Source organism: Sciurus carolinensis, chromosome 13, assembly GCF_902686445.1.
Source record: "Sciurus carolinensis chromosome 13, mSciCar1.2, whole genome shotgun sequence".
Taxonomy (NCBI): Eukaryota; Metazoa; Chordata; class Mammalia; order Rodentia; family Sciuridae; genus Sciurus; species Sciurus carolinensis.
Window position 1 is genome coordinate 55483610 of NC_062225.1, and position 27651 is coordinate 55511260.

Consider the following 27651-nt stretch of genomic DNA (forward strand, 5'->3'; position numbering starts at 1 on the left):
AAGAAAAAAGAAAAAAATATAAGGGTAAATCTTAATGGCATTGAATTTGGCAATGATTTTTTGGATATGATACCAAAGAGATAGGCAACCAAAGAAAAATAGACAAATTGGACTTCATCAGAATTAAAAAACTTTTGTGGGTCAAAGGTTTGAAACTATCAACAGGGTAAAAGGCAACCCACAGAGTGGGAGGAAAAAATATTTATAAGTCATATATCTGAATAGGGATGGATATGCAAAATATATACAGAGCACCTAAAACTCAACAAAAACCAAACAACCTTTGTTAGTCAGCTATCGCTGTGACAAAATATCCGAGATAATCAACTTAATAGGAGGAAAGGTTTATTTTGGTTCATGGTTTCAGAGGCTTTTGTTCATGGTCACTGGCCCTGTGGTAGCACAGTACCTCATGGAAGGAGCACAGGACAGAGGAGGCCTGTTTACCTCAGAGTTGCTAGGAAACAAAGAGAAAGAAGAGGGGCCAGCATTCCAATATGCCCTTCAAGAGCATGCCCCCAGTGACCTAACTTCCTTCCACTAGCCCCACCTCCAAAAGTACCACTTATCTTCCAACAGTGCCACAAGTTAGCGAATAAGCCTCCTACAAGTGGGCCTTTTGGGGACATTTAAGATTCAAATGTAGCACAATGGAAAAAGGAACTAATTCAGCACTTCTCCAAAGAAGATATACAAATAGCCAAAAAGCATACGAAAAGATACTCAATATTAGGGAAATGCAAATGGAAATTACAATGAGATATCACCTCATACTCATTAGGATGGCTTCTATCAAATAAAAACCAAAAGTTGGGGGCCTTGGCACACATCTGTAATCCCAGCTACCAGGAGGCTGAGGCAAGAGCATTGCCAATTCTGAAGCTAGACTGGGCAACTGAGTGAGACCCTGTCTCAAAATAAAAAATAAAAAAGGCTGGGAGTGTAGGTCAGTGGTAGAGCACCCTTGGGTCAATCCCCAGCACTGCAAAATAAATGTACAAAGAAATGAATAAATAGATACATAAATAAAAATAAACTAGGGCTGGGAATGTAGCTCAGTGGGAGAGTGCTTGCCCAGCATGTATGCATGAGGCCCTGGGTTCCATCCCCAGTAAGCGGGACGTGAGGGAAGACAGGTTAAAATTGTATTAATCGGGGTGTCTGGATTCTGTAAACTAGCTGCAATATTTTCCTGGATCCCTCATTCATTAATGAATTAAATGAAGTCATTGACATGTGTTCATTTTATATTTGCATAAGAGTTATGCTTTTCCTTTTTTAATAAGTCTTTGCCAGTTGTGAATACGTGTCTGGTGCTTAAGCTGATGGAGGGAGGAAGAGAGCAGGGGAATGGGTGGGTAGGAGAACCGGGAAAGGAGGGAAAGAAAGGAAAGGAAAAACATAGGAGGACAGGATGGAGGACGGAGGTGGACACAGAGGTGGGGGTATGAGCAAAATATCAAGGGAGGAAGCAAAGAAAAGAATCCTCTGGCCCCGTAAATGTACAAATACTCTCCTCCCCTTGAAGGAAATCTTTATTTTGACTCAGCTGCGAGAAGACCTCTCGTTCCCTCAATCTGAAAAGGAAATTATTTTCTGCCTCTGTCGTTTCCCAGGTCACCAGTTATATTAAGACAAGGTCCCTTGGTAGCTGCTGTCTATAATTTTTCCACTCTCCACCCTTTTGAGTCAGATTGCAAATAAGGACATTTTGAAATTTGGATTCTTTGTGATCAAGGCAGTGGAGATGTAACCCAGGCCTGTCAGCCCCGCTGGAGATGGGAAGGGTCCTTACTGGGGGTGCTGCTTAGCTTAGCAACAGGAAAGCAAGCCGGGTCACCAGGCTGCTATACCATAGGTGTGCAGCCCCAGCCTGGCCATCTGGGGACACACACAACTTTCCCAGGCCTTTCCCAGCAGGAGGACAGGGTGACTCTTTCACAGTGCCATTTCTGTGGTTAGAAGCAGGTCTTGACCCTGAAACGTCTCCACTGGCCTGACCCAGATCTGAGATTTAGAGCCAGTTGTCATCATTCTAACAAGCCCCTTCCTAATGAATGACCCCAACCTATCTTCCCAAACTTATCCCTCACCATCCATGCTTCCTGGGCTTCATGTGTCCAGCCTACCAGCCACTCCCTGAACATGTCAAATAGTTCCAGCTTTGCTCCTGCTGTTTTCTCTATGAAAGGTTTTTTTTTTCTTTCTTCTTCACCCATGAATTCACACTCAGGCTTTTGCCCTATTTCCAGAGTGAATGAGGTTCCACCTTGAACCTTCAGGTGTACCTCACACAGATCTGTATATAGACACAATACCCATCACTGGTTTACAACAATTTGTCTGTCTTCCAGTCTGTTCTTCAAGAAGCCTAGGCTTATTCATGGCCTGACCAGGTATGTGGCTTAGTGTCTGACACATTCATTCAGTCATTTCACCAACTTTTTGAGCACTGATTATCTGCCAGGCTGTTTTCTAGGTGCAAGGGATTGGACAAAACTGATAAAAGATCACTGTTCCCATGGAGTCTACATTTTTTTTTTTAAATTGGGGAAGCAGACAGCAAACAAATAAACATAAATAAATAAATAATATGTCAGATAGTGAGTGCTAAGTGTTAGAATAATCAAGAAGGGTAAAGTCACAGGGAGTGGGGGACATTACTTTAGATAGGATGGTCAGGGAGTGCCTCTGATAAGGTGGCATTTACACAAAGGCCTGAAGGAGGTGAAGGAGTGAGTCTTGTGGGCATGAGGGGAAATAGCATTCCGGGCAGAGAAAACAGCGAGTACAAAAGTCAGGAGACATAATTATATCAGGTGTTTAAGGAATGGCAGGGAGGGAGATAGGGCCAGAGAGAAGAGAGTGTAAGGGGCCCTGCAGGCCAAGAGAAGCTTCAGATTTTACTGCAAGGGAGATGGGGAGTTTGTGCAAGGGTTTGGAGCAAGGAGACAGTCTAACTTAAATTTTAGAGCATTCACCATCTTAGGTGACCTCTTGGGTCCTCTTTGGAGAAGGGACTTTCACAGGTCAGCCTTCCCATGCTCACAAAGGTCATTGGTAATGAAGGGCCAAATTCAAGTGGCCCCTGAGGACAGTGTGAATTTGTCTTTGCTTGGGCAGGAAACCAGAAGGTCTGCCCCCTTTAATCTGTTTCCCCTCTTCTTCTCCCCTGGGCACGGAATATGTTTAGACTCTGGAGACAGCAGACAAAACTCATGGGAAACAGAACCTGCCCTGCTAAACTTAGATTTACTGACTTTATACGAGAGAGGTTCATCCAACAAGTCAAGGCAGACTTCCTGGAGGAGGGAGGCTCAACTACAGTGATTAATGAATGCAAGGCAAACCTCCATAGTAGAAACCAGCCTTTCACCACGCTAGCCCGCTGACAGTATGACGGCTGCTTTCAAAGTCATCCCCAGGATGGCCTGGCAAATGAGCATTCATAAACGCCTAGCTGAGGAAGAAATGCTTGGCTTTGACTATCTGCTCCTTCCGCGCTCTTTCCCAAGTAAATCTTCAGTGCAAATAACTGATTAGAAACCGGGTTTCTAAAAACCAAGCAGACCTGTAATGCCAGCTTCTGAGGAGGCTGAAACAGGAGGATAGCAAGTTCACCGCCATCCTGGGCCTCAGAACGAGATGCTGTCTCAAAAAAAAAAAAAAAAAAAAAAAGAGAGAGAGAGAGAACTGGGGATGTAGCTCAGTAATAGAATGTGAGTGTCCTGGTTCAATCCCAGAACCGCGGGGCGGGGGGAACCTTAAACACACACACACACAAAGTTGAAGACATCACCTCTCCTCGACTCCAGAGAATGGACTCTCTATGGTGGAATTTCAGGCACTGGGCAAGTCTCCCGCTCAGGAAGGGACTTCCGGGAACGCCTGTATTCCCATCCCACCTCCCTTCCGCAGAGGCCGCGGGCAGGTGGAGAGCGGCGCGCAGGTGGGCGGCGCCGCGTGCAGTGGTGGCAGGCCTGCGGCAGGGGGCGCAGAGGAGCCGCCGGCTCCCGGTCTCCTGCCCAGCGCCGCATCGTGCAGTCTGCGGCGCCCGACCTCAGGAAGATTTCCAGAGGCTGTTCCTTGGCCATCATCTGCCCGGCCTCTGCCAGAAGGCCAACCTAGTCTTCCGTCCTCAGACCACCCGGACGCGCCACCCCCTCCGTAGGTCACCCTTTCCTTCCCTTCCAGGTGTGGCAGGTGGGAGAGGGTGGTCAGGATGGGGCATGGTCTGCAGGACATGGGTCCAGAGGTAGTGGTTTTATATAGAAGGAAACCGCAGGTGAGAGACCAGAGCCGATCTCATCCCCAGCCCTCTTCCATGGTCTGAGTGGTCCCAAGCTCTGGGACTGGGTACATACTTGTTCTGGGGCCAGAAGTAGAGCCCAGGACCTCTAGGGAAGGAGGGAAGGCATCTGCCCTTTTACTTCTGCAGGGCCTGGACGCGATAGGGATTGCTCAGTATTTGAATGAATGAGTGGTATGGAAAGGGGTCTGTTGGCCTAAGACCCATGCCCCACTCCCCTTGCTACTTAACTTGCTACTTACTCCCTTCCCCAGGCCATCTTCCCACTCTCACGGCAACCCCTTTCACTTTCTGCCACTGCCCGCAGATACTCTCATTAGTGCTTGGTCCAAATTCTTATCCTGGCATTCAAATCTCTGTATAGGGCAGCGTGGCTGAGGCCTGCCACTCCAGTGACTTATGAGGCTTAGGCAGGAGGATCACAAATTCCAGGCCAGCCTCAGCAACTACCCTAAGCAACTTAGCAAGACCCTATCTCAATTAAAAATTGAAAGGGCTGGAGATGTGGCTCAGTGGGCAAACAACCCTGTGTTCAATTACTACCAAAACAAACAAACAACAACAAAACCCCCATAGTATTGCCCCATCTTACTGGTGGGGAGCAGAACACACACCCCAACATATGCCACTTTGATATAAGGAACTTTTGAGCCCAAGGGAATTGAGAAGGAGCAGATACAAGGAAACTCCCCACATTCCCCCTATCTGTCTAAAAGCAGAACAAAAATTAACATGGGTGTTCTTCTCCTCTCTACCAGGAAGGATGAAGGTGGGTCACAGAAGATAACTTTAGACCTTAGCAGCCTGGAGATGGCACCAGAGGAATCTACATAACAAGCTTTACTAGCTAACCTTTGTCTAACATTATTTTCCCATTTATTTGCCTTCCCATAATTTGCTATCTCTAGAGACTCAAGGCCCTTTTCCTTTGTCTTGTCACTTCTCTAAAATGCGACTGTTCTTTGTTGAAGATGCTAAGTGGGAATTCTAACCACCTCTGAGATTTATTCATTTTCTTTTCCTGTGCATATCTCATATATACATGTTAATTAACTTCTGGGGTGGGGGATGTAGTTCAGTGGTAGAGTCCTTACCTAGCATGTGCAGGGAAGGCCCTGGGTTTCATCCTAAGCACCACAGAACAACAAAAAACGAAACAAACCTCCTCCCACCCCCACCAGCACATCTGTTTTTCTCATTACTCCATCTTTTGTTAGAGAGTTCCTGGGTGAGAATTCAGAAAGGTAGAGGGGAAATTATTTTTCCTTCCCTACGCTACCTTACATGGCACACTCTTACTTGAATCTGCTCTACGACTAAGCTAAATCTACTCCAGCAAAGGGAGCTGGAATTGGCCTCTCTCCTGGGAGCTGCCCACTCACTCTTCCCTACCCCTATCAGAACACCTTCTCCCTTGGCTCCATGTCTCCAGATCTTTCTCTTCTCTCAAGGACAGCCTCAAATCCTATTTGGTTTCTTGGGGAGCATCCCCTGACCTTTTCAGCCCATAGTGAGTCTTCCTGGCTCTGTCCTCCCACAGCATATACTCCTTGACCCTTTCCGTACCCGTTATCCCACTGTTCTTTGTCATGTGGAACTTACACATTTGCCTTTTCTCTCCTACCAAACTGTGAACATTTGGAAGACAAGGTATAAGTCTTCTTTATTTTTCTATGTCCCCTTTCAGTTCATTGCACACTTATTGAGCACCTACTGTTTACCACATGTAAAGTGTAGCATATAGGGTCCCTAAGAAATCTAAGATAGTCCCCACAATAAAGCTGAGGAGAAAAGACACAGGGGATTTGAGGAAAAGTAGAGGATATGTCTCCCTCACAGAGTACTCACTAGGAAAGTCCCAGAAGACTTCTTTGGGAGCACTCAGCATCCTGGATTAGGAAGCAGTCCCATTCTCTGAAGCCACTCATTCACCTATCCCCTCATTCTTTCATTCACTTGTTTGATAAATATTTGTGGAGTCCTGCTTTAGCCTAGTGATTCATGGGATTGGTCATACTATGGCTGGGACTGGCTCGTATGTGTGTGTGTAGAAACAGGAGCCTGGAAACCTTGTATGAGTTGCTTCTTTGTCAGTTCCTGTTCAGAGGTGCAAGTCCCTGTTGAAAATGGTCTCAGGGAAAATGAGGTGGGTGTGGCAAGAGCAGGAAAACCTGGCATTCGTGGAGAGAAGGAGGACATTGGCCTGCCTTGAGGGCAAGACTCCAGGCAGCCTGTGGTTCACTTTGGAGCAGCTTATTCTGCTAAAACAGCATGTTCACTTTGAAGTCCTTTTCTTACGTGATCATTTCTGGTTTTCTAAACAGCCTGTGAGGTCTTAGGTTTATCCATAAGCCAGATGGGAAAGCTGAGGCTAGGAGATTATGATTTTCTCACAGTCACTAGGCTATGGCTAGGGTTGAGCCTAGACCTGGTCTCCCCAGCTTCATTAAAATGGGTTATAGCCTAGACTCCTTTGGGATCCTATATGCTAGATTTTATACCTGGTCTGTAGTAGATGCTCAACCGGACCCATTTGTAGGTTCTCCAGGCCTGCTGAGGAGCCAGACAAAGGAATCTCTGACTTCCCAGACAGGTCTCTGGAACACGATATTTTAAATTTCAGATCAAACTAATGGCCTCCACATTTCTAGACACTAGCAGCTCTCCGGGTCTCATTCAGAAATTTATGATAACTAATTTCTGAATCCTAACTCTAACTGACTTCCAAACTCTAATTTTAATGCCCAGATGCTGACCCCTCTCTAAATTATCACTTCCCTAATTCTAACTGGAATACATAGCTCCACTCTTAAAGGCAACTCAGATGGCTCCCCAAAACTCATCAGTGGCCCAATGCCATCTTTTTTATCCTTTATATAGCTCAAAGCAGGTCCAAGCACCCGAAGCAAGGAGTAGGTCCAAAATAAGGGTGCAGGTAGGCCAGAGAGGGGCTGGTAACACCACAAGTTTGTCTTCATTATGAAAGCCACTCCCTGTCCTTCTCAGGTACCCAGACTATCATGTGTCCCAGGCCCTTCTGGAAGAGAGGGAAGAAACAATGGGTTAACCCTTCTAGATATTTTTCCAGAGAGGCCTCAAACAGGCGAGGCAAGGCCTGACAGAAAAGCTGAAGCATTAAGGAAGGGATTTCAGGCATTCAGGTACTCATCCATTCAGGGCCCAGTCAGTGTGCTAGGGCAAGCTCAGTGAGTCATATGGACAGCTCTGCTCTCAGGCAGATTGCTATCTAGAGGCAGCAGCTTTTTGTTTTGCTTTGTATTTGCAATGAGTTAGGAACTTATATTTATTGACTACTTTTCCACTTTTCCATATTTTATTGAATTGCTACAACCCTATGGGAAAGGAACTTTTTTTTTTTTTGTATCAGGGTTGAACCCAGGGGTGCTTAACCACTGAGTCACATCCCCAGCCCTTTTCTTTTCTTTCTTTCTTTCTTTCTTTCTTTCTTTCTTTCTTTCTTTCTTTCTTTCTTTTCTTTTTTTTTTTTTTTTTTTTCTTGAAACAAGATCTCACTAAATTCGTTAGGGCCTCGCTAAATTGCTGAGGCTGGCTTTGAACTCGTATTCCTCCTACCTCAGCCACCCGAGATTACAGGCGTGTACCACCACGCCCGGCTATTATCCCAATTTGTGGATGAAGAAACTGAGGCTCAGCGCTAGTAAAGGGCAAAACCGGAGTCCTCCTGACTCCTAATTCCCTTTCCAGCACTGCCTCTGGGTGGGGCAGGGGAGAGTTCTCCAGTAACTGAATGAAGTCTGTTCCTGCACCGCGTGGTCTCTGTCACCTGCTGCGATTGGCTAAATTATCTCCGAGGCCCCACCTACTTCTGATATGATGAACCTATCAGATTGCAGGCTCGGGGTGGGGCGGGGCTGTTAGAATGGCCGCCTGACTACTGTGATCAGACCCAAGGACCCCAGGAATTCTGTTCGCTGGTTGCTTCTGTTTTCCCTGAAGTCTTTCTCTTCCCTTTTCCTGTTGACCGCCACTGTTCCAAGCTATTAGGGAGTCATGGCCTACTCTGGCTTCTGATTACTGTTGCGGTCAAATTTGCTTTGTCCAAAAAGCCCTTCCTTAAAGGAAGCAATTCAGCTTTCACTTTATGATTGTTGTAAAATAATTGCTATGTCAGGCAACTACTGTGCCCATCCTTGTGGAAAGGAATGACCCCTGCCCTTAAGGTACTTACAATGTGGTCATAAAAAATAGGAAATAATAAATAGAGAATAATAATAATAATAATAATAACTATAACAGTTCACCTCTATGAAGCACCAACTGCATGCCAGGTGCTGCCCCTTTTAAGAGGATTATCTCATTTAATGTACAGTTACATCAGCACATATCACAGCGACTTTTCTCCTGCAATATATAACAGGTGGGAAGAGCCAGGGAAATGACATTAGAGCTATTGGAATTTCAGTCCTGTTAAAGACTAGCTATCTGATGCTTGGAAGTTACTTTAACCAGTTTGAACCTCAGCTTTTTAAACTGCAAAATGGGAATATTTTTATACCCTGTGGTAGAGAGCTGTTTGTGAGGGCTAAGTGAGAGCTTGCCCTATGAAGCACCTAGCATGGTGTCATTTTACAAATATAGACTGAGTGCCTGTTATGTAACAGGCACAGTTCTAGGCTCTGGTGATAAACATTAAACAAAAGTTAGCATGTAAACTTATTGAGTCTGTTTCCCCAACCCCGCCTGTGGTCCTAGGGATTGAACCTAGGGCACTCTACCACTGAGCACATCTCCAGCCCTTCTTATTTGTATTTTGAGACAAGATCTCCTAAGTTGCCCAGGCTGGCCTTGAACTTGCAATCTTCCTGCCTCAGCTCCTGAGTAGCTGGGATTACTGGCCTATGCCACCATGCCTGGCAGGGGTTCTTCCTTTCTGTTCGCATATTCTCATATACTTTCATGCTGATGAACTCATTTTAAGTAGATATGTTTATTTACTCCGACTTCCCACCATCATGGTAAAATAGGGATAAAAGAGGATTAACTCCATGTGGTTGGTAGCTGGAGAAACAAAGGCCTAAAGATTAGATGATTTATACAAAACATTTGTAACAAAGTCTTTGCCACAGATTGGTCTTCTGTTGTCTGGCCTTATGCTCTCCTGGGGCTGACTCTCTTTTGGTACCTGTTATGGTTAGCTCTACAATTCTCCTGGGTGCTCTGAGTCTTCCAGAAAAAGTCTCTGCCCAGAACTCATCGCTGGAGGTCCTAGCCCCTCCCACTCTCAGGACACATCCAACAGGGCAGTCTGAGTACTGAGTGCCAGGACAGAACCCTTCACTAGTGTGGACAGAGTCATTGCTTGTTGATGGGGAAGAATAGATGGACAAAGAAGTCAGTGGTGACTGCTGGCTACAGTGGCCTACTCCTGTAATCCCAGCGGCTCAGGAGGCTGAGGCAGGAGGATCACAAGTTCAAAGCCAGCCTCAGTAAAAGCAAGGCGCTAAGCAACTCAGTGAGCCCCTGTCTCTAAATAAAATACAAAAAAAGAAAAAAAAAAAAAAAAAAAGGGCTGGGAATGTGATTCATCAGTGTCAAGTGCCCCTGATTTCAATTCCCTCTATTTCCGCTATCTTTCCCCCCAAAAAATGAAGTCAGTGGTGACGGGGTCTTCTCTGTCAACATTCCTGCCAATCCCGACCTCCACTCTCAACAAACACAGAGGACCACTCCTTTGGGTTTCTCTCTACCCCCGAGGCTCCTCCCATCTCTTTCTCCAGAGTTGCTCAGTTGATGAAGAGCCTAGCCCGATCCCAGTGCAGAGTGGAAAGAACTCTAGAGATCAGGTGTACAAGGTCAGCGAGAAACAGAACTTGCGTTTAATAAAGCTGACCTTCAAATTTATTAGTATGTACCAGAATTTATGCCAAGCAAAAGTCAAAGGAGCAGGCAAAGATGATGTGCGAGCATGTTCATTCACTGAAGTTACTGAGGATCGCAAAACTCTAGAAGCAGGTGAAATGCCCAACAGTAGGGGGTTCATTGAGAGAAATGTGACTTTCTCTACTCTGCAGTATCAGGTAGCCAATAGTCATTCTATTCTACTATAAAATAATATTTCTTGGCTTGGGGATAGAACGATATGATGCTAAGGGTAAAAAATCAGGCCAGAATATCAGAGAAGGCCTCCAGGAAAAGGAGGCTAGGTCAGTTGTCTGGCTCTGCCACCAAGGCAAAAATGACTTGGACTTGGTTGTCTGTAAAGTCAACTCTCAACCATCTATATGAAGTTTGTCTACTGCAGGTTTGAGTCCTGGTTTCAGATTCTCCTTTACTTCTCAATTTTTTTTTTTTTTTTTTTTTTAAATTTTGTAACCTCAATCCTTTATGTTCCCTAAATTCCAGTAGGAGAAGGGACTCATGAAAGTCATGGTAGCTCCTCTGAGGCTCAGCCAGGGTCTGTACACAAGGAGTTCCAGTTAAAGGAACCAGCTACTGAGTGCATATCCGCCCCTCACCCCACCCCATGCTTGCTCAGTCATCACTGCATCCGGAAGCCTCCCCTTCCTTCCCAGACGGGTTGGTCTCCTCGCTGACACGCCTCAGCACCATATACTTCCTTCTCTTTGTTGCTCTTGCCACAGTTATTATTTTACACTGATTTTTGTAATTACCTGATGAATGTCTTTTACCTCTCTGCTGTCTCCCTTCATGATGACAAGCATCTCGTCTGTCCACGTTCCCGCACTACCTCTCTGCTTGGTGCCACGGATTCTCAGTGAATGTTGGTGCATACACAGGTGATCGGCTGCTGCCCAGGGGTGTGGAGAGGAGCCCGCAGGCTATAACAAGCAGGAGGGAGGGGCGCGACTACAGGTGGAACAGGGCTTGGAACCAGGGCAGGCTCTCTATACATAGACAAGTAGGTGGTTGCCCGTGGTGCAATTTCGGGGTCACTAGGAAGGCCCTCCCCCACCTCTGCTCATGCCTGACAGCCCTTTTACAAAATGAGAAAAAGCCCTTTGTTGCCAAAATCTTCTAAAGCTCAGGCCTGAATTTCAAAGCTTGGAGGGAACAGGGGAGCTCCCCAGCTTACTTTCCTGCTAAGGGCTAAATGACGGATAGAGGCTCTTCCCTGAGAGTACCCTGTGATGCGGGGGACGGAGTGCCAAGGAGGAGGGGACAGGGAGTTGGGGAGCTAGGCTGGGACCCACCATGACAGAAAAGATGCCGAAAGAAGAGTCCAGGGCCTGAAGTCCACCTTGCCCTGCCGTTGTTTGCCTTTGCCACCTGCATGCAGCCCATTCCTACTGGGTGTTCACAGCCTTTTTGGTAAATCTGGTTCTGCAAACATTTTACGTCTGGAAAACTTTCAGCCAAGATGGCGTTCGGAAGCCTGGCTCGGAGGCCCCAGGATGACAACCTAATTACGTTCCTTTTAATAGATTCTTCCCAAGTGCTCAGTCAGGGACATCTGCTCTGCTGCGGTTGCACCTTCAGGGAGGAATATTTTTAACACCATCATGCCACAAAAGGAAACTTCTGAAGCTGGATGAAAGTGGCCTCTGCCTCCCCAGCGCCCCAGGGCCCAGGTAGGGCCTGATGCTCTCCTACTCCCACCTCCAACCCGTCCCCCAACAGGGCCAAGCTCTTTTTCACAAGCAAGGACACATTTGGTTACTAGGAAGCAGTCCTTTCCCTCTTTCTTTCCAAATCTTTCCTGTTCACAGAGGTAAATTCAACATGCCAGCCTGACACACCCCGCTGCCTATGTAAGCAGGGCAGCTAGTACTTTTTTTTTTTTCTTTTGGTACTGGGGATTGAACCCAGGGGCGTTTTACCACTGAGCTAATTCCCCAACCCTTTTTATTTAGTTTTTTTAAAAAATTTGAAACAGTCTGGCTAAGTTGCTTAGGACCTTGTTAAGTTGCTAAGGCTGGCCTCAAACTTTTGATCCTCCTGCCTCAGCCTCCCAAATTGCTGGGACTACAGGTGTGCACCACCACACCCCATCACTCCAGCCAGTTCCAACATACTTACCTCATGCCCTAGCTGAGGGTCCCTACCCAGACCCTTGTTATGTCAGAGAATAACTAGAAGAATGCTAGGAAGTGAAGGACTTCCCTGGTATATTAGTAGATCAGCTTACTAGGAAGGTCAACTACTCATGGGTCAAAGGAGATGCTTGAGGGCCTCTGAGATCAAGAAAAGTACAAGGAACCCCACTGTAAATCCTCTCCTCCCTTTCTACATGCAGGTTACCTGAGGCCCAGAAAGGTAAGGAGACTTGCTTAAGGGATTAGTACCATGCCTGTGTCCACTCACCCGTCTCAGCCAGTTTCTATTAGTTCATCACAACATATCAGCAGACTCTTGATTGAAGAGTGACCTCTTTAGCTATGCAGCCAATTCTCTTTGACAAAGGAACATCCTTGGAGCAGGGGGAGCGCCTGGTGATCTTGCCTGGCCCCAGTCCCTCATGTGTCCACCAGGAAGGAGCTGCTGAGCAGGAGGGGGCGCTGCGCTGTACTGTGCTGATGCTGAGGTTTTCTGCCCCCACATCATTCCTGTAAATGACGTCTGCTTTTTTTACTGAAGGTTATAGCGCATCATAGGGATGCTGTGGAAGCTTTATGCTTACACTTCCTCCAAGTGCCTCCCATGCTTCTAGTGAAGACAGAAGCAGAAGCACTCCTACCCGCTGCCAGGAGCAAAGGGGAAGTTCTCTGCTCTGCGTCCTGTATGTTTGTGTCCCAGCCCAGAGGCCCTGGGACATCACATTTTTTTTTCGTTTTGTTTGTTTGTTTCCATACATATGGTTTCCTTCCTCTGCTCTCACCTGACCTTCCTAGTCTTCCCTGGTCCCCTCTCCTCCAACTTCAACCTCTGTGGCTGCCCAGCTGCCCATTTCAAATTCTGGAGAGAGGGAATCTGAGTCCATTTGCCTGGAGCTCCACATACCCTCCCTCTGGAGGGTCAGTGTCTGGTGCTTCAATAAAGTGGAACTTCAGGACCAAGGCTGTCCACCCTCTAGGAGGGGGAGTCTGTGCTGCTCCCCCAAAAAGCCTCTGGGATCCTATGGCAGTCTCCCACTTGGCCTGCACAGCACTTGGGTACAGCAGAGGCAGGCAGCCATATACCTGGGTAGAGGCGGGGTAGAATCTTGGTGACATGGCTCCGGAGTCATTCTTAAAACTAAAGGAATGGACAAATGCTCCACAAGCACCGTGACAGAGAATCCTCAGCGGGGAGGACCCATGCTCCAAGGAGCAGCAAGACTGGCACCTGTGGTGACCTTGCCTTCTTCACAACCTCCACCAAGGCTGTGATACAAGTGGGCAAATACTTCCACTGCTACTGCTGCTACGCTGGCTGTCGCTGGTCCATGCCAGATGCGGGCCTCAGTGCCTTCCGTCCAATAATTCCTTTCATCTTTCCAAAGCCCTCTGAAGGAAGTTCCATTCTTATTTTACCTCTGAAGGAGCTGAGGCTCAGAGAGATTATGTAAAGCCAAGCTCACTTACACAGCCAGTAAGTGAAGGAGCTGGGATTCAACAGGGAAAGTGTGTGCCCTTAATTTCTTTGCTATTCTGCCTCATTGAGAGAAGCAGTGGCCATCTCCACCAGACTGAGGGGCACCATACAGTCCTAACCTTCCTCAGTTCTATTCTGCCATCAGTCTTATGGTTCCCAAATTCCTGCTGTCAGTCATTAATATATTGGAGGATATGGTAACCCTGGAGAACCGTTTGCGTTCTCTGGTCAGACCTTAAGCATGACAGGATGATTTTATTCTTAGGAGGGGTGGAGGGAGTGCTCAAAGGCTGGGGTTGAAAGAAGTAACCAGTAAAGGCATCCTGGGTTAATCCTGTCCTTAGGGAGGGGAAGATGCTAATATTGGGCTTGCTTTGAGGCATCTCAGGGAAGAAACCCACCATCCCAGTACCTGTCATCCCACCAATGGTAATTCCAGAGTAGTGCTGACCCATACTGGCTCATGAAAATATTCTACACCTGCCTTGTCCAATTCAATAGCCACCAGCCAATTGTGGCTAATGAGCTCTTGAAATCTGGCTAGTGTGACTGAAGAAGCAAATACTAAATTCTAATTAATTTAATTTTAAACTGAAATTGCTAGTGGTTACCATAATGGACAGAGCCATTCCTGAGGCCTCCTTAGAATACATATCTCCCTGGGAGGATTATATCGTTAGCAAATAGCTGGGAACCAAGCAGGAGAGGCTCATTTGGCCAGTGTGGGAGGCGCTTCAGGATCTTGAAATCCAGAGCCTTCCAGCAGGGCAAGTGTAAATCTCCCCGCTTGATTTACACCATGGTTATGTCACACACGTTGTCACTTCAGAAGACATGGTTATTGCAACCAAAGTCTTTTTTTTTTTTTTTTTTTTTTTTTTTTTGATACTGAGGATTGGAGCTAAGGGTGATTTATCACTGAGCTACCTCCCCAGCCCTTTTAAAATTTTTTTATTTTGAGACAGGGTCTTGCTGATTGGCTGAGGGCCTCACTAAATTGCTGAGACTGGCCTGGAATTTGCAATCTTCCTGCCTCAGCCTCCCAAGTGGCTGGGATTACAGATGTGCTGCACCATGCCCAGCTGTAAACATCTTCCAATGGTTTCAATCATATTTCATTTGTTCCTGATAGCAGCAGCCCCAAGATGGAGATAGAGTTGAGATTCTTGTGCCCATTTTCAGGTAAGAAGATGAAGGCTCACAGAAGCCTCCAGGAAGGGCCATTCTCCAAAGCCAGTCACCTTTCCTGTCTCACTTTAACAGACATTGGAGGCCAAAGGCTTGCGGCTGGGACTGAGAGGGCTTCCCTGGGAACCCTGCTCCACCCTGGCTACTAGCTCCCACCACCTACCCTCTGAGTATCTCTTTCTCAGTGCTCCATTCTTGTTTGTATTCAAATATCATCTTGATTTATTTTTAATACACCCCAGTTGCTGTTCCATGGCTTACTTAATACAGCACAGCCACTCACCAGTGCGCCTGCCTGTCTGGGCTCCCCGTCTTCGATTGTGCTGCCAAAGTGAAATGTACTTGGGGTCCATCAGCAGGTTCAACTGGGCAGACTGGGAAAGAAGAGCTGGCCCTCCCGCTCCACCACCAGCCTGAGCCTCAGACCTTCTCTCCAATCAAATCTGATCCTAGCCCCATCCCAGTTTTCCACTGCAGCGTGCTGCTTATCTCCTGACTGCTGGAATTTAAAACCTGCTTGACCCATGCCCGCTTCCTGTCTGACTGCCTCTGCCCTGTTCACCCACCCATCAGGGCCCCACTCAAGTTTCCTGCCTCCTGGCCACCACTGCCCACACTGAACCTTGTCTGCCCCTCCGGCTTCCCCACACTTACTTCCCCTTTTTAGCAATTTATCATTTGTACTACTTTATGACAGAGTAGCCAAGGAAAGAGGTCTGCTGGCAATTAGGAGGTATAGGTTACGTGACCTTCGGGTAAGTAATTAGACCTCTCAGACTCTCTACTTCTCAATTTGGGATTTGTAGGGGTTGGGTCAAATTGGTGGTTTTTGACACTGTTTTTCCTAGGAAGGTTCCTGGAGACTATGTTGGACAGGGACATAGGAAGGAGGGGAGCCAAGTGGATAGGTCCTTCAAAATTTTCCCTGTTCCCTTTAACCAAAGAAATCACCTTGGCTGGATTAATAGACTAGCTTTGTGTAAATCCTGCTGCTTACTGAGTGCATAGCATATGCCTGTAATCCTAGCATTTGGGGAGGCTGAGGAAGGAGGATCGCAGGTTTGAGGCCAGACTGGGCAACTTAGGAACACCTTGTCTCAAAATAAAAAATAGAAAGAACTAGGATAGATATAGGATATAACTCAGGGGTGAAGTACCCCTAGGTTCAATCTCTAGAATTGGGGTGGGGGGAATGCTGCTGATTAAAAAGAGATGAAGAGATAGATTGCTACCCTCAGATTATGATTATTTTTTAATACCTTTATTTTTATTCATTTTTTAATGTGGTGCTGAGGATAGAACCCAGTGCCTCACATGTGCTAGGCAAGTGCTCCACCACTGAGCCACAACCCCAGCCCCTACCCTCAGATTATTCATAGTTAGATGGACAGGAAGAGTTACAGCTCTAACAGAAGAGAGGCCAAGTCTTTTTTCTCCAGGTGGGTTAGAGGTACCCAGGGGCAGAAGCCACATCTTTCCATGTGGTATGCAGGCCACTCAATTGAGAATCAATGCCTGTGGAAGGACACCCTCGGGATACTCTCTTGTTCTGGATTGAGGTATGCTGGGTATCTCCTCTCACCAGCTGAAAGGCCTGGATCCAGTTTCTGACCTTCTTAAGCCTTCTCTAGCACAGGGTCTGCAGTGGTCTTCAAACCCTTTTTCTGATTGGGAGACGGGGTTTGGTGGGGTGAGGGAAGTCCCTCACTCGGGTCTGTTAACCTGAGTGTGAAATATGACAAACCATTAGTGAAGGCTGAGTGAGTCCCTTCCTTTCTTACCTGCCCCTCAGCTCTCTCCCTAGAGAGTCATGCTTATCATGTGCTTATTTTGAAGCTGATTTTTTTTTTTTTTTTTTTTTTTTTTTTGGTACTGGGGTGCTTTACCAATGAAGCACATCCCCAGCCCTTTACCTTTTTTGAGACAGGGTCTTGCCAAATTCTTTAGGGCCTCACTAAGTTGCTGAGGTGTGAAAGATTGCCTTGAACTTGCAATCTTCCTGCCTCAGCCTTCTGAGCTGCTAGGATTACAGGAGTGCACCACCACGTCCGGCTTGAAGCTGATCTTATATCTAGACCCCAGGCTGGGCGAGGAGGGTCAGAAGTATCCCTCTTGCCCTGAGGCATTGTCCTAGCATGGGAAGCTGGAGGAACATATTTTCTTCAGAGTCCTCTAGGCACAAGGTGGGAACCGTGGAGGGAAAGATTTGTAGCTGAGTCTTGAGAAGCAATCATTTGCTGATAAAATCCACACAGAGAGGTAGGTCTTATAGAAAAAACCATCACAGGACAGCAGAGGCTAGTGTGGCCAGGCAGGAGGGAGGGGAAGGGCAGAGTGGTTCACAGAGGGAAGCCGTGGACCAGCTCGTGACTGGTGTGACCAGCCCATTGCACACAGAATGAAGCCATGGGGTTGGTTTGGCCTCAGAGCTGTCTTTACCTCCCAGGACCCATGCCTGTGATTTTGGCTGGTGGGGCCAGCACATAGCATTCCTGGAGTTGACAAAACGATGAAGTCAAATGTGGAAGCTAGAGAGGAAAACGGAAGAGGTGGGCGGGACCTCATGAAAATCAATGGGAGATCTGTAGAGGAAAAGGATAGGGGGAGGGAAGAGAGGAGGGACAGGGGAAATACTGGGGCATGATATTAGCTAAATTATATTGTTATATCGTGTGCATGTATGGTTATGTAACAACAAATCTCATCATTATGTACAACTATAATGCACCAAAGAATACTAAAGATAAAAAAATGAAGTTGGAGAGGCTTACCCTTAACCTCACGTCTCTTCTTTCTTGCCTTCTCCTACCTTTCCCATCTTCTTCAGCTGCCCTGAGACTCTGGAACAAGAAAAAAGGAGGGTCTCAGGGACCAGAAAGGTAGTACTACTGAGCCACATGCCCAGCCCTTTTATTGTATTTCAGATCCTTTTCTAATTCTTTAGAGTGCATTGGAGTAGCACTCACCCCAGAAGATATTGGGGACCCCATGCAAGACCTATCTCAGAAGGGGCTGCATCTCCAAGGGGTCCTGGAGAATGGAATTCCCAAGCCAGAGAAGGCCTTGTGTGACCCATAGAAATTACATAGCAGCAGAAGAAGCACAGAGAACCTCAAAGGCAGTATGTTTAGGAAATCAGCTTAGCACCTTGTACACAACTACACCACGACCCTGAGTAGGTTTGTTTGAGCCGAGTCCCTGCCATTCCTGACTGGCCTCATCCTCCCACTGATCCAGCTTCCTTCTGATGCCCATCTCCCAGTTCCTATAATTTCTTTTTTTGTTCTCCTTTGACACCCATTCCAGGGGAAACAAATGAGTAATGTAATAATAATGATGATTGATATTCTGTCTGAGGTATTATATTAAGACTTACACATGCATCATTGTATATTATATAGTATTATTTGTTTATCTTTTCTTTTTTTTTTCCAAAGAAGCAGCATTTATGTAAAAATGTTTCAGGAATCAGTAACTATTAAATTCATATTTAAATTGCCAGTTTAGAATTTGGTTGATTCACATACTACGTGAATTATAATGTAGAAAAGTCTTTCCCAAATCAGACAATGGAACCCAATATAGCTCATCGGAAGTTTGAAATTTGTTTATCTTATAGTGTAGGACTGCTGTGACCATTTTCCAGCTGAGTCCATTGAGGCATAGAGAGATTGATGAATTTCCTGAGCCTCACCACTAATGAATGACGAAAATGGAATTCAAATCTAGGGCTGTCTATTGCTAAAACCTAAGCTTTTAACCAACTCTGTCCTCTAAAACAAAGAAAGCAAGAGGTTGGGTATGTAGCTCAGTGGCATAGTGCTTGTCTAGCATGAGGCCCTGGGTTCAATCCCAGCACCACCACCCTCCAAAAAAAAATCTGGAAAGGAGGTTCAGAGAAGCCACATCTTTGAAGTTACATAGCTTATTAGTGGCAGAACTGGAACTCAAACCCAGGTAAGTCTGTCACCAAGCCCAAAGGTCTTTCACCTACTTCTCATGCTCCTAGGCTGGTGCTTTCACAGCTATTTGTCCTACTCCTGGAGGATGTCAGTACACATGAGAGGTATTCAGGAAATGCTTGCAGAGTGAAGGATTTCCCATTTGATGCGCCTACTTGGAGTTGTTTTCTATTTTCTTTCTTTCTCCTCCCCTGCTACCCCCAGTGCTAGGGATTAAACCCAGGGCTTCTTGCATGTCTGGCAAGCACTCCACCACTGAGCTACATCCCCAGTCCCTCTATTTTCTTTTTTTATTTTGGAGACCAAGCCTCAGTATGTTGCTGAGACTGGCCTCGAACTTGTGAACTCAAGCGACCTCCCACCTCAGCCTCCCAAGTAGCTGGGAGGACAGGCATGTGCCACCATATCCAACTCAGGAGTTGTTTTCTCAAACTCTCCAAATCGTTTGCCGAGGCAAGCACTCTACCACTGAGCTATATCCCCAGCCTTCCAAATTGCTTCGATGTCAGCCAGCGTGGCCTTGTCCTTAGGTAGGGTTAGCTCAACCCCCATTCTCCTATCCTGGAGGGCCTGGAATTGTAGTCCAGAATGTAGATTATAACATGGATTATAATAAATTGGACTTAATGTCCTAACATCTCAGGATAAATGAATTTTTTCAGTAGTTTTTCTAACAGGAAGGCCTGGTTGCAGGGAAGGGACTTGAGGAACTGAAGTTCTGATGGAGGGTAGATTGGGTGAAGACAGCTCGGCTGAACCTGTTCCACAGGGTGTACAGACAGATTTCCTAAGTGACTGGCGATCAGGGCCTTCTGATCATGCTTCCTTGAACTCTGTGTCTCTGGGTCTGACCTTGTCTTTTGGGTCCTAGAAGCCCTTGGCCTAGGCCTCTCTTTGTAGCTGGGGAATTAGCTCAGATGCTACTGGAGAGGGTCTAGACACAAGCAACGACCCTGGATAGGGCCAGCAGAAATGCCACTTTCACACAGCAAACTCTCACACCTGTCCCCTTCAGGCAGTCCTAGGCCTGACCACAGCCCTAGGAAGGGGCTGGCCAATCAGCCTGGCTTGTTAGTGAGTGACCTGGACAGTACACTGTGAGACAGCCTGTAAGAGCTTTGGATTCCCAGCCCATGTGAGGAATATAGGTTTCTCAAAGGCCTGTGCCAGACTTAGTTCCTGGCAGCCTGGTCAGGATTAAGGACTTTCCAGAACTTTCACCCAATCCAATTTAAATGAGCAAGGATTTACTTAGCCTCCCCTGAGTGCCAGCACTGTTTCTGGATACCAGCGTAGGAGACATCACGCTCTCCTCCTATTTCAATCCTTTTTTACATCCTGATAGCAGATGAATTTTCTCAAAGCCAGCATGGCATAGTACTTAGAGGCTTTGAAGTAAAACACACTTGGGTTCAAATTCCCTGCATTCTCTAATCCATCCTGTGACCCCATCACTCAACCTCAGTTTCTTTATCTGCAAACCATCAACTTCCTGAGGCTGAATATGTATTTCTTTTTTTCCAGTACTGGAGACTGAGCCGGAGCACTCTCCCATTAATTACTCCCCATTCCTTTGCATTTTGAGACAAATTTTTCTCAGATGTCCAGGCTGGTCTTAAACTTGTGATCCTCCTGCTTCGACCTCCCAAGTAACTGGGATGACAGGTTTGTGTCACCACACTCAACTTGAATATGGAAATTATATGAGACAGGGCATGAGCTTAGATCAGGGTCCATCAGTGGAAGGCCATGGTTCATCAAAAGAGTCCATCAAACCAATAAGCCAAGACAATCTGAGAGCCTCCTCTGTCTCCATCAACCCCTTTGCTCAGATACATCCCATAATTCCCTACCACTCATAGGGCAAAATTTTATCTTCTTTATCTGGCATTCAAGGCGTTTCACACAGTCACATTGCAAGTACTCGATAGCCACGTGTGGCTGATGGCTATCATACTGGACAGCATAGAACAGCACATCCCACCGCTGCAGAAAGTCTTGGGCAGTCCAGCTGTAAGCAATGCTCTAGCTCACTAACCTGACCTCGCCCTCCGGAGAGGTTTCACTGAGGCTATGGAGGAAGGATGGTGAGCAAGAGCAGAAGGTGGTGAGTGGGTACCACCAAGCCAAAGAAAGCCGCAAACAGAGCCTGGGGATCCAAGGTCAACCATGAGGGCAGCTGCCAACACCTTCCCCACAATACACCCCCACCGCTAAGTGACCCTTTGGTTCTTTTCCCCATTTTGGCCTTAGTGTCCCCCTCAGAGTGCCGCTGGAGGGTAAGGAGATCAGATAGAGTATCAGAGCAGGGACTTTGACTTTGTGGGCCTCTGTAATTGACCATGTCTGACCTTTTTTCCTCTGTTTAATTATCCCTACTTCTCCAGTTCTTGGGAGGAGTGGATGCCCTGCCTCTGCCCCCGCATACAGGGAATGTTTAACAAACAGATCTTCTCCTCACCGGTAGCCCTGATATGGAAATCTGTGGCTGTCAGAGGAGGGAGCGTGTTTATGTTTCTATAAAGAAAATAAGAATAAAAAGTTAGTAGACCTTTCCTTACAAAATCATGCTACCTTGAAAGGGTATGCTCCTAGTCCCCTGCCCATTTGGGGGAAGATGGATAAAAGACTGACCATGAATTGATTATTTTCAATGCCCAGCTAAAGAAAAAGCAGGGTTTACTATTCTACTCTTCCTATATATTAAAAATGTATTATAATAGAAAAAGTTGAAAAATTAAGAACACAATCCTACTAAGACTTTTTTTTTTTTTTTTTTTGCAGTGCTGGGGATTAGAACCCAGGGCCTTGTGCTTGCCTTGTAAGCAAGCACTCTACCAACTGAGCTATATCCCCAGCCCCTACTAAGACTTTAAAAAAATTTTTTTGTAGTTGTTGATGGACAGAATGCCTTCATTTTGTTTATTTTTATGTGGTGCTTGGGATCAAACCCAGTGCTTCACACATGCTAGACTCTGCCATTGAGCTACAGCCCCAGCCCTTCTACTGAGACTTAATGTACCCAGGGTGACCACTGTCCCAGACTTCTGAGTCTCTTCCTGTAACCTGAGGTGCACCTGTTCCTGATGGGGAGAGCAGGGAGTATGGGGAGGGGCAGGGGGTGACTGTTCATTGTGGATGTTTCCATCCTGGTATCTGTTTATTTTATAGGCAACTTGAGCCTGTGGCCTCTCAGGTGTCACTTTTGATTCCCAATGAAGGGATCTGAGGCATGGACCCTGGTGTCCAGGTGTCCTGGCCCCTAGCCATGGTTTCCAGTCACTTCTTGGTCTCAACCCAGCTAGACTGGGCTGGGCTCGGAACCTCAGTCTCCTGGGTCGGGGGAGTCATCCAGGGCCTCCTAGGCTCTGTTCTCCTCCTGCTCAGCCTGCTCCTTCCTCTCTGATAGAGCTGCCCCTACTTCCACCCTCCTGCAGCCTGCCAGGACTTTGCTTGTCTCACCCCTGAGAGTCCCTTCACTTCCCTGGGCCTTTCTCTCACCACCTGGGCCTCAGGAGATGATCTGAGATGTTGGGCCATCCTATCCTTGGGGGAATCACTCCTTTAGGGTCATTTGCTAACACCCTATCTTGGTCTAGTTGTTTCTAGGGTAGCCTGATCTCTCTTGCTAGCATGCCAGTTCCAGGGGCTCGTTTATTTCCCACAGCACCTATCGTTTAAGACTGGGTATACACAGAGGGCAAGGGAATGAATGAATGAACAAATGAATGAGTGAATGAGTCTGACTAGCAGTGAACCCCAATTTTTCCTACTTGCCACCCTCCATCCTCACCAGGGGCTTTGAGCCCACCTGAGAACCATGAAGAATGGTCTTCCACCCTGATTCCAGGAGGCCAGTGGCTCCAGGCAGCAATCAGCCGCAGAGACACAGTCATTCCATCTGTCTGTCTGCCTGCGCTGGGGAGTGGTCGGAGTCTGAATGATTGCAGCCTGGGAAGGGTAGGAGGTACTTGAAGTCTCTTGAGGGGGATATTGAGAGAGAGCTGGAAGAGAGGGAAAGTGGGGGCGGAGTAGAAACAAGAGAGTGGGGGGTGGGGAGGCACAGGGAAGAGGATGGAGGAAGAAAGGGTCACAAAGAGAGAAAGGGAGAGATCCTCACCTTGCACATCTCCAGCCCTCTGACGTGGCTGTGCTGATATCCCCAGCACTAATTGCTTCAATTAATAATACTGCTCTATAAAATTTCAGCCGCCGAGAGCAAGTGCAAGGAAAGATGACATAATGCATTAATAATGCAGGCAGGCGATCGGGTTGGGCTCCTGGGGAGCTCCATTAAGGAGCGGCTGCTGCAGTCCCCTTACCAGCTAACGCTCCCAGCAGGGCAGTGTGTGTCCTTGGGCCTCTGCAGACCGCAGGGCTGTGGTGCTGCGGGGGCAGAGGTGGCGCCAATGGAAAGGAGGCTGGGAAAGAGTTTAACCTTCTCAAAAACTCCGGAAAGCACCCCTCCCATTCTTTGATCTGGACAGTTGACGTCTTCTCATTCTTATATAAGGGCTGTGCAGTTTCTGGTTTGATGCCTTTCCCTCCAACTGCCCCTTCATGGATCCCCTCAGATTAGCAGCTGCTCCCCCACACTTGACAAAGGATAAAGTTCTTGAACAGTTCTCTGTTGTTGTTTTTCAAATTCTGTATCTGAATTCACTCTCTCTGCATTTGCTTCTCTTGCTTTCTGCTTCTGTCTTTCTGTTCCTGGATTCTTAATCGCTTTTAGGGAGGAAATTCTTTGTTTTAGGACAAAGAACTTGTATCTAGAAAGACAGAATCAGTACCACCATCACCATCACTAACCACCCCACCTGCCCCCATTAAGCTTCTGCACATACACAGTCAGTGCCCCAGAATAGACAAGCAGTGCCCCAGGCATAGCACTTGTGAATGGAGGCACCCAGAGCTGTGCTATGATACACAGCACACTGTAGAGCAGGAACAAAGGGACCAGCAGCAGGCATCCCCGATCTGAAGCTATATGCCACTGAGAGATTTTATATTGATGTGAAACCAGTTCTTTTCCTATTTGCTTGTAGGAAGCATGCTTGAACCATTCCAAATGACCCCTGTAATTCAGGCCTTCTCTTCCTGTCATCTAAATTGATGCTACAGAATGTTCCAGAAACTGTGGGGATTACAGGCAATAATCTTTGTTGATATGTGCATTTTTCTGATAAAAGGGTCCACAACATTCTCCAATCTCTGATGGGTCTATGGTGGCCCAGAGGCTACTGAATCACAGCTCAAATCTCCTGGGGCAGCTAAGAATTTAGATGACCAGAGCACTTATGAGAACCTTTCTGCCCACCTCTGTATCCATGGCTTTATGTTCCATCCATGGACCTCCTGTTTCACACCTGGATTTCTGCAGTCAAAATTTATGTCAAAGGGTTCAAGGTCTAGAAGTAGAGATGGCAAGAAGAAGCCCACTCTCCTCTAAGACTCAAGTTCAAAAGAAAATTCATGCTTTAAGGCTTGACATCCAGGCCCAGACTGGTGTCCCTACCTCACAGTAGGACTGAAGTTTGTTTTGACAACTCACCATGTCCTCTTGAGCAGACTTCATTTCCAATGAAGGAAGGAGACAAATGTGTGCTAAGCAACACGTGCAGGTTTCTGTTCCAAACAACTTGGTGTGAGCTTGATCGAATTCCCAGGAGGCAGACCCTCCAGCTCCACTCCATTTGAGGAGGAAATAGATTCCAAGAGGGTCAGACCCCTGAGTGGCAGAGTTGAGATGTGAATCCAGGCCTTTTTGACATCAAAGTCCAGCTCTTTCCAATATAGAGAATTGACTGGGTTCCAACAGTAGCTCTTGGAAGGGCATGTTCTGGAGCAAGCCTGGTTACTTCCCACCGCTGGTCCCCTCATTGTCTGTTCTTCCCACTTGTTCAAGTCCAAGGAGCCTTTAAAGGCCTTCAAACTCACTTCCCCCATCAAGTCTTTTCTAGACAATTTCAGCACAGAGTGACCTCTCTGGATGGAATGAAGGCTGTGAGTAGGTTAGGTACACAAAGGAATGACTGTGGTGGACACTATTGATTTGTACCCATTTTCCAAGTATTCATATCTAACAGATCCTGTCTTGTTTTGTTTTGTTTTGTTAATTTTTTTGTAGTTGTAGATGGATAGCCTTTGTTTTATTTATTTTTGCATGCAGTGCTAAGGATCAAACCCAGTGCCTCACACATGCTAGGCAAGTGCTCTGCCACTGAGCCCCAACCCCAGCCCCAGATCCTGGTTTTTGTGGAATATTTTCTCCTCCTTTGTGATACAGAGGGTAGTGAACTCTCATCCCAGTTCCTGGAGGGGACTGTACTTAGTGTAAGCCAGTTGTAGTAATCGTACCCCCTCATCCGTGGTCAGCCTGGAAATGGTTAACAGTGAGATGTTAGGAGAAATCTCCTGGGAAAGAGACATGAGAAGAGGCAGTTCTTCCTTCTTCAGAAGTGTATTTCCATGTCTAGAACTGCTGTGGGCATCCTGCCACCCACCTTGAGGTCAAAGCCCACTCAAGGATGACAGAGCAGAAGGGAAAAGACTACTTGAGCTACTGAATCCAACATCCCAAGCCTGCCCTTCCTCTGAACCTCTGCTATGAGAGATAATAAATTCCCTTGCAGTTAGTGCTGATTCAAGTTAAGGGTTTTTACTTGCTGACAAAAACATCATCACTGATACACACACTACCACCACCACCCTTTATTTTTCGCAGTGCTGGGCATGGAAGTCAGGGCCTCATGCCTGCTAGGTAAGTGCTCTACCACTAGATCAAATTTCAAAATTATATTTTGAGACTGGATCTCTGTAGGTTGCTCAGGTTGGCCTCAAACTTGTGATCTTCCTGCCTCAGTCTCCCAAGTAGCTGTGATTACAGATGCATGCCACTGCACCCAGCTGCTCTTCTTGACACTCATCACAAAGTACCTTGTCATCTCTATTGTATTGTTGTCTTGTTATTTAACTTTTTCTGTTTGTCTTGTCTATATAACAAACTCTTCCCACTCACATGGATGTTCTATGAATTCTCACAGAGCTTCCAAGTAGTAGTCAAACCTGTCATCTATTCATTTTCAAAATACTGATTGAGTCCTACTATGTGCAGGATACAGAGATGCAGCGCTAAAGAGTGAGCAAGGTATGCATGGTTCTTACAACTGTGAGACTTATGGTCCTAATGAGGAATAAAGATGTTGGTCAAATAACCTCAGGAATAAGTCTAGAATGGCCGCTGGGAAGAGTTACGAATGGAGGGACCAGAGCTATGCTATGGTATAGCAGGAGGACCTGCCCTAACTTGGGGGTCAGGTGAAGTATCTCAGAAACCGAGATCTAAAGGATATGTGGAACTGGTGAAAGTGGGGAGTGGGATACTCCAGGTGACAAGAATAGAGTGTCCTCTCTTCTCCCCAGCTCCCCCTGCTTTGACTCAGGCCCCTGTCCCCTTGGGCATGTTCTTATTGCTGCCTAACTGGTCTCCCTGCTCAGTCTCGTTCCTCTAGCTCCATCCTCCTCTTGCTGTGAGAGCAAACTACTAGAACACATTGGTGGCCTCCACTATCCACCAGGACAAGGTCCACTCCTTTAGCAAGGTCTACATGATCCTATCTCTAGTCACTTCTCTAACCTCATTTTCTGCCTCTGAGAACTCTGTGCTTTAATTGTCAACCAAACAAGACCCCTGATTCTTTTCATGCTGTTCTCTGTGCCTATGATACCCTTTCAGGCTTCCTTAGCTTGGCTGCCCTGACATTGTTCAGATGTTACATCCCCTGGATTGGGCTCAGTGGCCCTCCTCTGTGCCCTGTGCATATCAAAATCATTCCCTGATGGGCATCTCCCCAATTAGAATGGAGGGTTTCCAGTGCAGGGACCATGTTTCATGTATCTTTGTATCCTTTAAATAGTACGCCCCCAAGAATCATTTGTTAAACTGCACTTTGACACTTATTGTCCCACCACAGAATCTGTCACTGGTCGTGTTATATTCCATCAGCGGTTTCACATGTGCTGCCTTTGGCTATAACTAAGAGAATATGGGGCAGGGCAGAGTTTTCTTCAGGACAAGCAACCATTCTCAAGTTGGCTCCTACCCATGTGCCTTAAAGGAAGGGACTTGACTTTTGCAGGGAAGCAGGAATAATTCTCTTTTCCTCAACCATCTAGATTCTAACTTCCAGAGGCCAGAACTTGTCTTACATTTCTCAGCAGTCCTCATAGTATTGAACACAGCTGCTTTCTGAATAAGCATTCAGTAAATGTTAAATTAATGAAGGGATGAATGCATAAAAGGATGGATGGAATTGAATAAACAGTTAAACATATTACTTCTACCTTTCCAGTTGGGAAATTACAAATGAGTCCTTCTCTTGCTGCCAAAATCCTTGCAGGCAGGCCTCAAGAGGAAAGGCATTCTAGAAAAGGGAATATCTATGGGGATTCGCCGTCGCCAAGCCTCTACCCTCCCAGCAGTGTCCTGACATGTTTATTGCTCGAATTACCTTCATCCTCCTGGCTGAGAGGGCTAAATGAGAGGGGATCCAGAAGGCTCTTGGAACACATGATTCTGAGCTTTCAGGCTGGAGCCCACCACTCCCTCCTCCTTGGCTCGGTAGCTAAGTAACCCTCGGTGGCCCAGGAGCTCCCCTTTCTCTTTTCCTGCTGTGGTGG

General features: G+C 46.7%; 1 long non-coding RNA gene across 1 annotated transcript in view; it reads left to right on the forward strand.

Annotated features, from left to right (window-relative positions):
- LOC124963052 (uncharacterized) overlaps positions 1–27651 on the forward strand; it is a 126896-nt gene that overhangs the window by 80363 nt on the left and 18882 nt on the right. The gene's annotated exons all lie outside the window — the stretch shown is intronic.